We start from the raw sequence: 11,557 nt of genomic DNA on the forward strand, positions 1-11,557 counted from the left end.
ACACTGCATTCAAGTATTAAATCCACATAGTCCCTCAGGGTTGATGAGAACTGCTGGGGTCTCTCATGTGTTTTCATGAGAACCATTAAGTTCTGTGGTGTCTTACAGATAGGTTTGTTTGGATTTGTCTGCTCTTTTTTCTCAGAATTAGACTGAGAGTCAACAAGAAAAGCTTGAAGCAGTGTGCGTCAGCCCACACAGTGTTCAAAGGGTCCACATGACTGACCATTGGCCATGTCATTTGGGTCACTTGGCTGAGGTAGTGTTTTCAGACAGGCACACTGTCAAGTTGCCATCTTTTCTTCCCCTACTTAATCCAATCTACACTCAAAGAACCGATGGTGTGGCACAAGGGACCAAAGTCTTAACTCCTATGCAAGGGAGAACGGGCACATACTGGGGGCTCTTCTCTCCTCCATTTCTTTATTGACTCACCTATGAACCTGGGCTCTGGTCTTCACTCTCTACATCATTTAATACCAGATAGTTCCAGTCACAAAGTTGGTTTTGTCCATTCATCCTCTAACCCCTCACATGAGCCAAAGGCCACCTGTGCGGTTGTCACACCTACACACTTGGCATGGAGCCTCATGACAGGTGAGACACTGAGTTCCTTCCAAAGTGACTCCATCTCCTTCCTACCCAGTGTCAACAGCAGTCAGGAGACAACACCAGAAGCCAGCAGCAAAGGAGAGTGATACAGATGGGCAATAAATGTCTGCGGTCCACACATCTGTCCATCCATCCCTGCGAGTGCTTGTGATAGAAGATGCTGTACAGGTTCAAGCATTCTTGGGGTATGAGCAGCGTCCACAGAATGGGCCATGTGAACTCTTTCCAGTGTGCTCTTATGAAGCCAAGAATAACGAGCTCTCATCCACCCCCCAACTTTGACAAAATCTCCAAAAACTTAATACACCAAGCCCAGATTTCCTTGCCAGGTGGGTCATCAGTCCAGACCTTCATGTCTCTCTTCTCTGGAGACTATTAGATGAAGTTCATGTTTAAAAATAAAACAAAACTTGGCTTCATTGCATGTACCTACTTTTAGCACCAAACCATGGCAACCTCACACACAGTTCCTCATAAGTTTTCACAGCGGATTCCCACCGGTGTTCTTTGCCTTCAACCTTATACATAACCAATACAAATATTTTCTACTCGACTTGATTTTATGTTTTGTTTGTTTGTCTGCTTGCTTGCTCCACAAGACAAAACTGCAAGCCATACTAAAAGTTTCAAAGTACAACGGCCCTGCTCGGATTCCGCCTGAGCTAGCTTCTCTGGCCAGGAAAAGTAGTTAAAATGTAAGGATCACCTCAGTCCTAAATATAAGTTGAGAGCAAAGGAACGCTGTGTGTCAGACGCTTTACGAGAGGCCGGAGAACACGAGCCCGTCATGTGCAAGCAAGGACATCGTGTTTACACTGCTTGGAAGGGCAATGGCTATCCCTTCTCCCCATGGCAGGGCACCTGGCCTCCTGTGAGAAAACAGATAGGAAGTCCCTGTCAACAGTGACAAGCAGCCTTTTCTGAGTTCTGTGTGATGACAGAGAGTAACCACCAGCCCCACAGCTACAGAGAAAGGCTACTCTCAGGTAAGTCTGCTTACAACTGAGGCTGGAATAGATGAAGTCACTCCTGAACTGCCCCCCACCCCCCACCCCAAGCATGGCAACTGTCAGGGTAAGACTTGAGCATGGAGAAGTGAATCCTGGGTCCCAAGAACCATTAGCTAGATTTCTCAGGATAGACACATACAGAGACTGACTTAAGGAAAAATAAAACTATTCCCTGTAATCTAGAGGGTTGGCAAGGCTGACATCTATAGGACAGGACAGCAGGCTGGACAGCCCATCAGAGGAAATTCAAGATGGAGTCTATACACAGTCTGAAGGCCAAACTCCCCCAGGAGACCTCAGTCTACTCTCGAGGTTTTCAAAAACTGTCTGGACAATCTCCACTGCAATTATGAAGTATGATCCACTTTATTCATAGACCATTTCTGGGCTTATTGTATCTAAAAATGCCTTCATAACAGCATCATATTGGGTGTCTGATTAAACAAATACACAGTGTAGCCTGGATGAACTAACACTTTTTTTGTTTATGTTTATTTTATGTGAGCGTTTTGTCTGTGAACCACTTCCATGTGGGGCCTGCAGAGGCCAGAAGACGGTGTCAGATCCAATGGAACGGAACTACGGCTGTGAGCTACCATGTGGGTTCTGGGAATTGAACCCAGGTCCCTGACAAGAGCAGTAAGTGCTCTTAAAATACAGAACCATCCCCCCAGTCCCCTTGAATTTACACAAATTTAAGCATTGTACTGGGGGGGGATCTCTCAGTGTTTGTGGGAGGCTATTACTGTGCTTGTCAAATGGACCAAGAAGATGATGTACAAGCATTCACTCTGTTTCCAAGAAGAAGAAGAAAAAAAAATCTGACCAAGAGCTACCCTTTGGAACAGACAAGAAAATCTCAAGCTCTGTTCACTGCTTAGCACTCACTTGTTGGAAATGCTCTGCACAGACCCGAGAGGCACTGCAATTATACACCAGCTACGGAGGTGTCAATGGGCTGATGCCTAGGATCTAAGGCAGGAAGGAGACGTACAGATGTCATGCCCAAATCGCACAGGAAAGGCACTATCGGCAAGTAGCTCGCTCTGTAAAGTGCTGCCAGATCCCCCTGCAGACAATGAAGACTTAACAGTTGTGGAGAGGAGTATGGGACCAACTGGGCTAAAGAAAACTGCTTCTCCCAGTGACAATGTGTCAGTCTTGATTGGACCAGGGATAAAAATGCCAGGTTCCTTGCTCCCTGTCTGAGAGTTAGGGTGCCACCCTATGGCTGTCCTGGCTCTAGACAGTCTGTGGGGTCAGTGATGGTCTTCATCTAGCCTTTTCCCCCCTTCCCGCCCCTCCCTGAAGGTGACTCCAAGAGTACTCTTTGTCACATAGTCACATAGCCTCTGCAACTCAGTGTCAGCCTCTGGGGGTCCCTAGAGAGGACAGTGCATCTAAGTCATTTCCCCAGTTCAAGGTGCAAGTGCTGGTAGACGGGAGGGCTGCAGTAATAACCCAGACAAGCAGGATCTGGGTGGAACTAAAACAAATAACATAAAACAAGTCAGCTCATATGAGGCATAGTCAGTCACGTGTGCAGGGATTTATAGGGCTGTGTAGACTTCAAATTCCAGAGTCCACCTTTAACATCTGAAGACAAGACAGAAAGTGCATTGTTCTGGCTGAAGACAGCCCTCAGAACCAAGATATACACAAGAATGGTTTCTGTCATCTCTAACCCCAGAATTCTGGAGGCACCAACAGGAGGAAGGGCATGACTTTGGGGACAAAGTATACCATAAGCCAGTCTAACTACAGAGCGAGACCCTTTCTCCAAACCAAAACACAAAAGCCAGATTCAGCCATAAACCAAAGCTGTCCCATTCAGTTTGCTTTGAATAGAATAGAGATGAGGGAGGAAGAGCCATAGAGACAACACCAGATGATGCTAGCAGGGTGCTTGTCAATGGCATGGGAGTTACCATAGAAAATAGGTTAAGAACAGAGATAACAGCAATAGTGGTAATCAAAACAAAAAATCATCACATATTTCATAAGGCTCAGGTGTGAGGTGTGCACTGGACATCAGAAAGGCCAAGCGTCACACAAATAAGCCTTCAGGCTTGTTTCTTCAGTACAGCCTGTGGTCGGATGATAAGGAGAGATGAAGCGATTTCTCAAACCTGATAAAAACATCACCAACTCTAACTTTCAAAAGTGCTCTGCCATGATTTAAAGGTGAAGGTAATTGTTCTGGAAAACATATCAGTCTCAAAAAAAGTAGCTGTGGTCAATAAAACTGCAACCACAGAGAACGGCAATGGAACACTGTAGAACTAATACAGAGTGGTACAGGACAAAGCAAAGCACTGTGAAGAAATGTGATTCCATGTGCACTGTGTAGCTGAGGCATGTCCTTTGAGAGACTTACATTTAGTGGGAAATGCACCTCTTTTAAATTTATATTCCTGGGTGTCTATGTTCTTGAACTGGTCAACAGCTTCCCCAAGAGATTGGCAGTGGAAAGGGGGCCACCATTATCTTATGCAGGTGGGTATTCGAGGTCACTTTAGCCAGGCACCCCTTGCTTCTGAGTGGAACAGGAATCTGCCAGATTAACTGGTGTGGGGATCAGACTCAAGAGAGGGGCAGAGCTGGCTTTGGCTAGCCAAGGTAAGGGAGTGGCATCTGAGGCACAGGAAGAAGGAAGAGCCAAGAGGGCTTACTGAGGGAGGAAGCTGTGTGTCCTCAGACAGGTGCCATCAACATCTTCACACTCCAGAACACTCTGCAGCCCTTGGGAAGCACGCTTAAGGGGAACATCAGATGGCGTGGGAGGCTTGACATACTCTGAACAGAGAGTGCAAACTTTTGTAGGAAGGGCCAGATAGTAAACACTTTCAGTTTGCAGCCCAGATGGTCTCTGTCACAACCACTCAGCTACAATTATCACAAGAAGCAGGCACAGACAGTGTGGAACCTGGAGTGTGGAATCAGAGTCTGCCGCGCTTGTGTTTTACACACACACACACTTCCCACTCAGCTTACGAAAGAGCATGTTGCTTATTTGAAAACTTGAGTTCTATAATACCATCTGTAAGGAAGAGGGGACCTCACACTTTTTGTGATTTAATATTAGTATTGTGATGGTTTGAATGAGAAATGTCTCCTATAGTCGGCATGTTTGAACATTTGGTCCCCAGCGGGTACCACTGTTTAGAAAGGTGGTAACCTTGCTCCAGGAAGTAAACCACTGAAAGCAGGGATTGAGAGTTTATAGCATTGTCCAACTCCCAATTGACTTGTTTGGTGTTTGCTGGGACACAACCTCTCAGCTTCCTTGTTTGTTTCTTTGTTTGTTTGATTGATTTTGCTTTTGTTTTGAGATAGGGTCTCACTATGTAGCCCTAGTTGGGCTGGAATTTGAGTTCTAGGCCAGCTTGGCCTTGAACTCAGATCTACCCACCTTTGCTTCCTGAGTGCTGAGATTAACGATGCACAGCACCATATCTAGCTAATTAAGTTCCTAATGCCAGCTCGTCTAGCTAACTTCTTCATGTGGCTAATCACACTGCTACATTAATACAGTTAGTACTGTCACTAGTCATGGGTATTATGGGTTTGTTTACTTGCTTGGTTTGGTTTTTCAGAGAGTGCCTCAATATGTAGCCTAGGCTGGCCTCAAAATCACAAATTACCTGCTTTAGCCTGATCAATGTTAGGATAAAGGGATTGTGCTATCACACCTGACTGCAAACTCTGATATGCATTAACAGTTTCCCCACATATGTATTCCCCCCTTTTTAAAAAAATACTCACCGTCTGTGTATTGGGGTGTGGGGGATATGTGTAAATGTGGGCACACATGTGCTATGAACCACATATGGAGCTCAAGGGGCAACCACAAGGGACAGTCTTCAGCTATCTTGTTTGAGACAAGGTCTTGTGTTCACAGCTGTGTATGCCAAGCTAGCTGGCCCACAAGCTTCTAAGAATTTCTTCTCTCTGTCCACTGTGTCTCAGAAAGGGCTGAGATTACAAGCACATACGACTACATCTGGCTTCACATGGGTTCTAAGAATTCAAATTCAGATCCTCGTGTTTGCACAGCAAGTCTTTCATCCATTGAGCCTTCTCCCCAGCCCTGTGCAGTGTAGTTCTTTCCATCTTGGAAGCTCCTTAAGCACAGGAAGTAAACAACTCAAAGGCTACAGGAAGGCCCTGAAACCAACCAGATTCATTAGAGCCCTGCTCATGCTTTTACGAGTGGTAAGGACTTTTGAGAACTACTCTCAAAAGAGCTGAGTTGCCTAGAAGCTTGTCCGACCAGTCAAACTGCCTGAAAGAGGCTCAGACCAGCTGAGCTATCTGTAAAGGGCATTCTCCAACCTGTTGAGCTGCTGCAGGTTGTGTGGTATACCCCAGGTTTCCAGCTCTCGTGAACTGTCACCCATGCTGGATGCCATTTCTACTCCTCTCATAGTCCTATAAGTAACCCAAATAAAACTCATCACTTCCCCAAGGCAGACATTGGTGATGTCCTTACTTTGATCTGCCTTCAGTTACCTATCTGGAGTAGTTGTAATTTCCACCGGAATAATGTAACTCAATAAGCTGTATTGCTGTTTGAATCAAAGAAATCCCTTCAAGTGAAAAAAACAGAAGAAAGTCTATCCTTAAAATCCAACAAGGGAAAGCATGATGTCCTTCCATTGAGGAATGTTTTTGGTTTGGTTTGGTTTGTTTTTTTTTTTAGGCTATTTAAGTATGAAAATACAAGGAAGGTCATCAGATCACAATTTCCAAGTCAGTAGCTGACAAGAAATAACTTAAGAGCTGTGTGTCAATGACCTAGGATGGGGATGAAGGTGCCCATGTGAGGAACAGGGAAGGTTGTTTTTGACTGCACTGGCTGAGTCTCTGGAAAAAAGATTGCATCTTGAATTAGCAGCTCGCCTTTGCTGTCCAGATAAATATTGTGTTGCTAGGACCTAGACTGCCCCGCCACGTGGGTCACCCTGTCATATAATTAGCATCTTATCATATCAGTCGCCGATCAAGCGAGTCGCATTCTCTGCTAACTTGGTATTCAATAATAAGAAACTTTGCATATTCTACCACCGCACCGGAGATGCACTGCGTGGTTACAAGTCCTTGCTCTGTGGCAAGCAGCTGTACCTCACTGTCAATCAGACACCTGGATGTCAAGATTTTAGCTATCAGCCAATTTGGGCTAATTCTTCCCATTCTCGAGTGCTTGGCTCTCTGTTCCACCTATCCAATGGCCACTGAGCAGAGCACAGAATGAATTGTAATTGTCCTTTAGGAGCAAAGAACACAGGCTCTTTCCAGCCTCGTCCAGCCTGCATGGCCAATGAGGGAGGCTTTTGCCTTTTTCAACAGCTAAGTCAACTCTACATAAAGCCTGAGGTAGCCTGCAAGGAGTCCACAGGGCTATGCCCTCGACTCCACATCATTGACCAATTCTGTTGGTCCCAGAAGCTATGCGACTTTAGCTCTACTTCCCCTCCTGGGTCTCCTCACGCCCGCCCCCGCCAGGCATGGACCCTCTTAGGCACCCTGTGCTCATCTCCATCTCGAAGACTGCTTCCATGGAGCCCACCTGGAAAGTCCTCCTCTATTGTCCCTCCTTAACTGCAGTCTGTGCTGCTGTAACTCTGTAACAGGACCCCATTAAAGGGCAGCTTCACTGATGTTACCTCACTGTGGTGGGAACAGTACATGTACTGCCAAGGGATTCTGACAACATAACTGCTTAGGTCCTCTGGGATCTTGGGCAAATTATTTATTCCTTTCTTCACCAGCATTACAGCGATGAAAACAGTCCTTCGTGTAGTTGTTTCAAAGAGTCTTTAGAAAAATCTATGCAAGGAAAAGGGCTAAGTCAAAGTACATAGACTGAGGGAGACTAATCATACACAAAGCAACAATGCCAGACATGCTGATCCTGCACAGGTATCTATTTTAAAGGAATACTCAAGACGACTAGAGAGATGGTTCGGAGGTTAAAAATGCTTCCTGCTTTCCAGAGGACCCATATTCAGTCCCCAACACCCAAACTGGGTGGCTCACAGTTTCGATCACTCCAATTCCAGGTCCAAGACACTTCTGGTCTCCATAGGCTCCTGTACACATGGCATGCACACACAAACATACATGAATATATTCCATAACAAATATTCAAGAGATACAAAGAATCATATGCCTTCCTCACCTATGTCTCCTATCATAATATTTCCTGTTTTCTTTCATCAAACCGTCAACAGGAAAGCAACATCAAAAGGAAGGAAAGGGTCTGGGGAGCGAGCTCAATGGGTAAGGCATAGGATATGAATTTCAAGGCCTAGCATTCACATAAAACCTGGGTACTATGGCACACATTTGGGTTTCCTGTGCTACGGGGCAGAGACAAGAGGCTCCTAGAGGCTTGCTGTCCAGCCAGCCTAGCTGACATAGTAAGTTTCAGACTCCCTGAGAGACCCTGTCTAAGAAGGTAAGAGTGAAGACACACTCTGGTCTCTCACTGCACACATATATGCAGCATATGTCCTAAATAAGTAATAAATAAGTATTTTCAAAGGGAAGGGAGAGTGAGTCCGGGGTACTGTTGTTTGTGTTTGTTTCTTATTCCTTTAGTGACCCTTGGTGACGAGCAATGACAGCAGCCATTGCACTCTTGCTGGGTGGGCTCCCGGCCCTCTGCTGCCTACTATACAAAACCTTAGGCCGTCTTGGAGAAAATGTGCTTATCCCATTCGGGAGCTAAGAAGAATGACTTCACAAAAGGCCCAGCAACCTGCCCCAGGTCACAGAACTTGTAAACAGCAGAGCCAGCTCTGTTTTCTTTCCTGGGAATCACGCACTGCTTACAGTAACAGCTACACGCTCATCATAAATGTTTATTAATGGCATCAGGTGGTTAAATGAATAACTCATTTAACTCATTTATTTTTTTGCTTCCAATTGCAGGACTGGCACCAGGAGGGCAAAGATTAGAAATGGTCTCTGCTGTCACCAAGTTTTAGTCTGTTGGCAAACAAAGACAGATCAACAAATAATTAAGAAACAGCGTGATAGAGGCTGTTACAGCAGGGAAAGCACTGAGTGACGTGGGACCTCACTGTGAGCCCAGGAATCAGCCTTGGAGGGCTGGGGACTGCACAAGGGTCTTCCAAGGGAGGCCTGCCCCAAGCACGTTAAACAAGCGTTGGATCTGAGAGTGGAGATTCCACACGGAAGTCAGATACCTGACTGTACCACGTCTGATATAAGCAGAGAGAGTTGGCGGGTCACCACTGGGTTGCCGTTAGCAAGGCTTCCTCATGCCTTTCCCCTGAACTACAAGGCTCTTTTCCCCAGTGGCAGTGAGGAGAAGCAGAACCTCTGTCCTGTGCCTGCCCTAGTAAAGTGCCCAGACTTCTATCGTGGAGGGAACTGACTCAGGGTCTTCACGATCTCTGAAATGGACTACACAGAAAGACAGAGACTCACCCTCCCTTCTTCTCCTACTTCTCTCCCCCTCTCTCTTTAATCTGATGCTGGGTTTGTGGGGACAGTTAAGAGGAAGACAGAAGCAATCACACTGACACTGTTTTGCAGGTTTTACACAGGCTAATCCTATTATCTGCTCATCTCTGAAGAGCTTCTCCCCATCATCTCTCCATGCAGATCCCTGCAGGAGCCCCCCCGCCCCACATGAAGTCTGAGCGTAAAGCTGTCTTGGGAAAGCCAATTGTTGCTTTGTGAATGGTTAGAAGCAATATAATACAGCTTATATGTGTGAAATTTAAACCATCTTAATGAATAAAGCCCAACTCAGATGCAAGGTAAACTACAATGAGCTGATCTTAATTCATTGTATGTGACACTATAAAAAAAAAAAAAAAACCCAATGGGGAAAAGGGGTTGGAGATTAAAAAAAAAAACCCTCAAATGGCAGCAGATGCTGGCACGGATGTAGAGAAAGAGGAACACTTAACTATTGCTTGTGTGATTGCAAGATGGTACAACCAGTCTGGAAATCAGTGTGGTGCTCCCTCAAAAAATTAGAAATAGTTTTACCTGAGGACCCAGCTATACTACTCCTGGGCATATATCCAAAAGATGCTCCAACATATAACAAGGACACATGCTCCACTATGTTCATAGCAGCCTTATTTATAATAGCCAGAAGCTGGGAAGAACACAGATGTCCCTCAACAGAGGAATGGATACAGAAAATGGGGTACATTTACACAATGGAGTACTACTTAGCTATTAAAAAGAATGACTTCATGAAATTCATAGGCAAATGAATGGAACTGGAAAATATCATCCTGAAAGAGGTAACACAATCACAAAAGAACACACACAGTATGCACTCACTGATAAGTGGATATTGGCCCAAAAATTTGAATTATCCAAGATACAATCCACAGACCACATGAAGATCAAGAAGAAGGACTACCAAAGTGCAGATGCTTCAGTCCTTCTTAGAAGGGGGAACAAAAATATTAATAGGAGAAAATACAGAGACAGAGTTTGGAGCAGAGACTGAAGGAAAGGCCATCCGGAGACTGCCCCACCTGGGGATCCAGCCCATACACATCCAGCCACCAAACCCAGACAATATTGCTGATGCCAAGAAGTGCATGCTGACAGGAGCCTGATATAGCTGTCTCCTAAGAGGCTGTGCCAGAGCATGACAAATACAGAGGCGAATGCTTGCAGCCAACCATTGAACTGAGAACAGGGTCCCTATTGGAGGAGTCAGAGAAAGGATTGAAGGAGCTGAAGGGGTTTGCAACCACATAAGAACAACAATACTAACCAACCAGAGCTCCCAGGGACTAAACCACCATCCAAAGACTACACATGGACAGACCTGGCTCCAGCTGCATATGTAGCAGACGATGGTCTTGTTGGGCACCAATGGGAGGGGAAGCCCTTGGTCCTGCCAAGGCTGGACCCCCCAGTGTAAGGGACTGTCATGGCAGGGAGGTGGGAAGGGGTGGGTGGATGGGTGGGGAAACACACTCATAGAAGAAGGAGGAGGGGGGATGAGATAGGGGTTTATGGATGGGAAAACAGGGAAGGGAATAATATTTGAAATGTAAATTTAAAATATCCAATAAAAAATGGAAAAAAATGAAAACATGGGGACAAAAGGGCTAGAGAGATGGCTCAGTGGTTAAGAACACTGACTGCTTTTCCAGAGGTCCTGAGTTCGAATCCCACAACCATCTATAATAAGATCTGATGCCTTTGTGGTGTGACTGAAGACAGCTACAGTATACTTATATATAATAAACAAATAAATCTTTTTTAAAAAAAAGAATTTAAAAAAATGAAGAAAACCCTTTTAGGAAGATACTTGTCCTAGATGCTAGACTTGAAAACTGAAAGAAATTATCAAGAAACTCAAATACATACTTCAGCAGCTAACAACATGAATACCCAGTGTCTTAGGTCCTCTAAGATTCCTTTAAATGGTTAACCTGCAAGTCTCATCCTTTTCCTCATCTCCCAAGAAAAAGGCCCATGTTTCAACACTGAGAAACAATGTCCAAAGGTGCGCCACCCTGGGAGTGTGCAGGCCTAAGCCTTTCTCAACTGATGCTCACAAATGGGTAACCCTCCATGCATACTGGCAGAGGACCCATGGGAAGACCAGGTGTAGTTTAGTTCAGCCAAAATCCCTAGTAACATAAGAGACAAGACTTGCTCTGGCTGGCTTAAACAGAAAGTAATTGAGGCCGGTGAGGTGGCTTAGCGGATGAAGGTGTTGGACTCCAAACCTGAGTCCGATCCCTAGAATTCACCTGGTGGAAGGAGAGAGCTTAGTCCTGCACATGTATGCCATGCATGCATACACACACACACACACACACACACACACACACATGTAAAAAAAATGTTGACACAAAGGATTGTTCATGGGACCATGTGAGCATCTAGTGGGCCACAGAGTGAGTCACTCTACTGGAAGC

This window comes from Rattus rattus, chromosome 3 (genome assembly GCF_011064425.1).
Source record: "Rattus rattus isolate New Zealand chromosome 3, Rrattus_CSIRO_v1, whole genome shotgun sequence".
NCBI classification, from domain to species: Eukaryota; Metazoa; Chordata; class Mammalia; order Rodentia; family Muridae; genus Rattus; species Rattus rattus.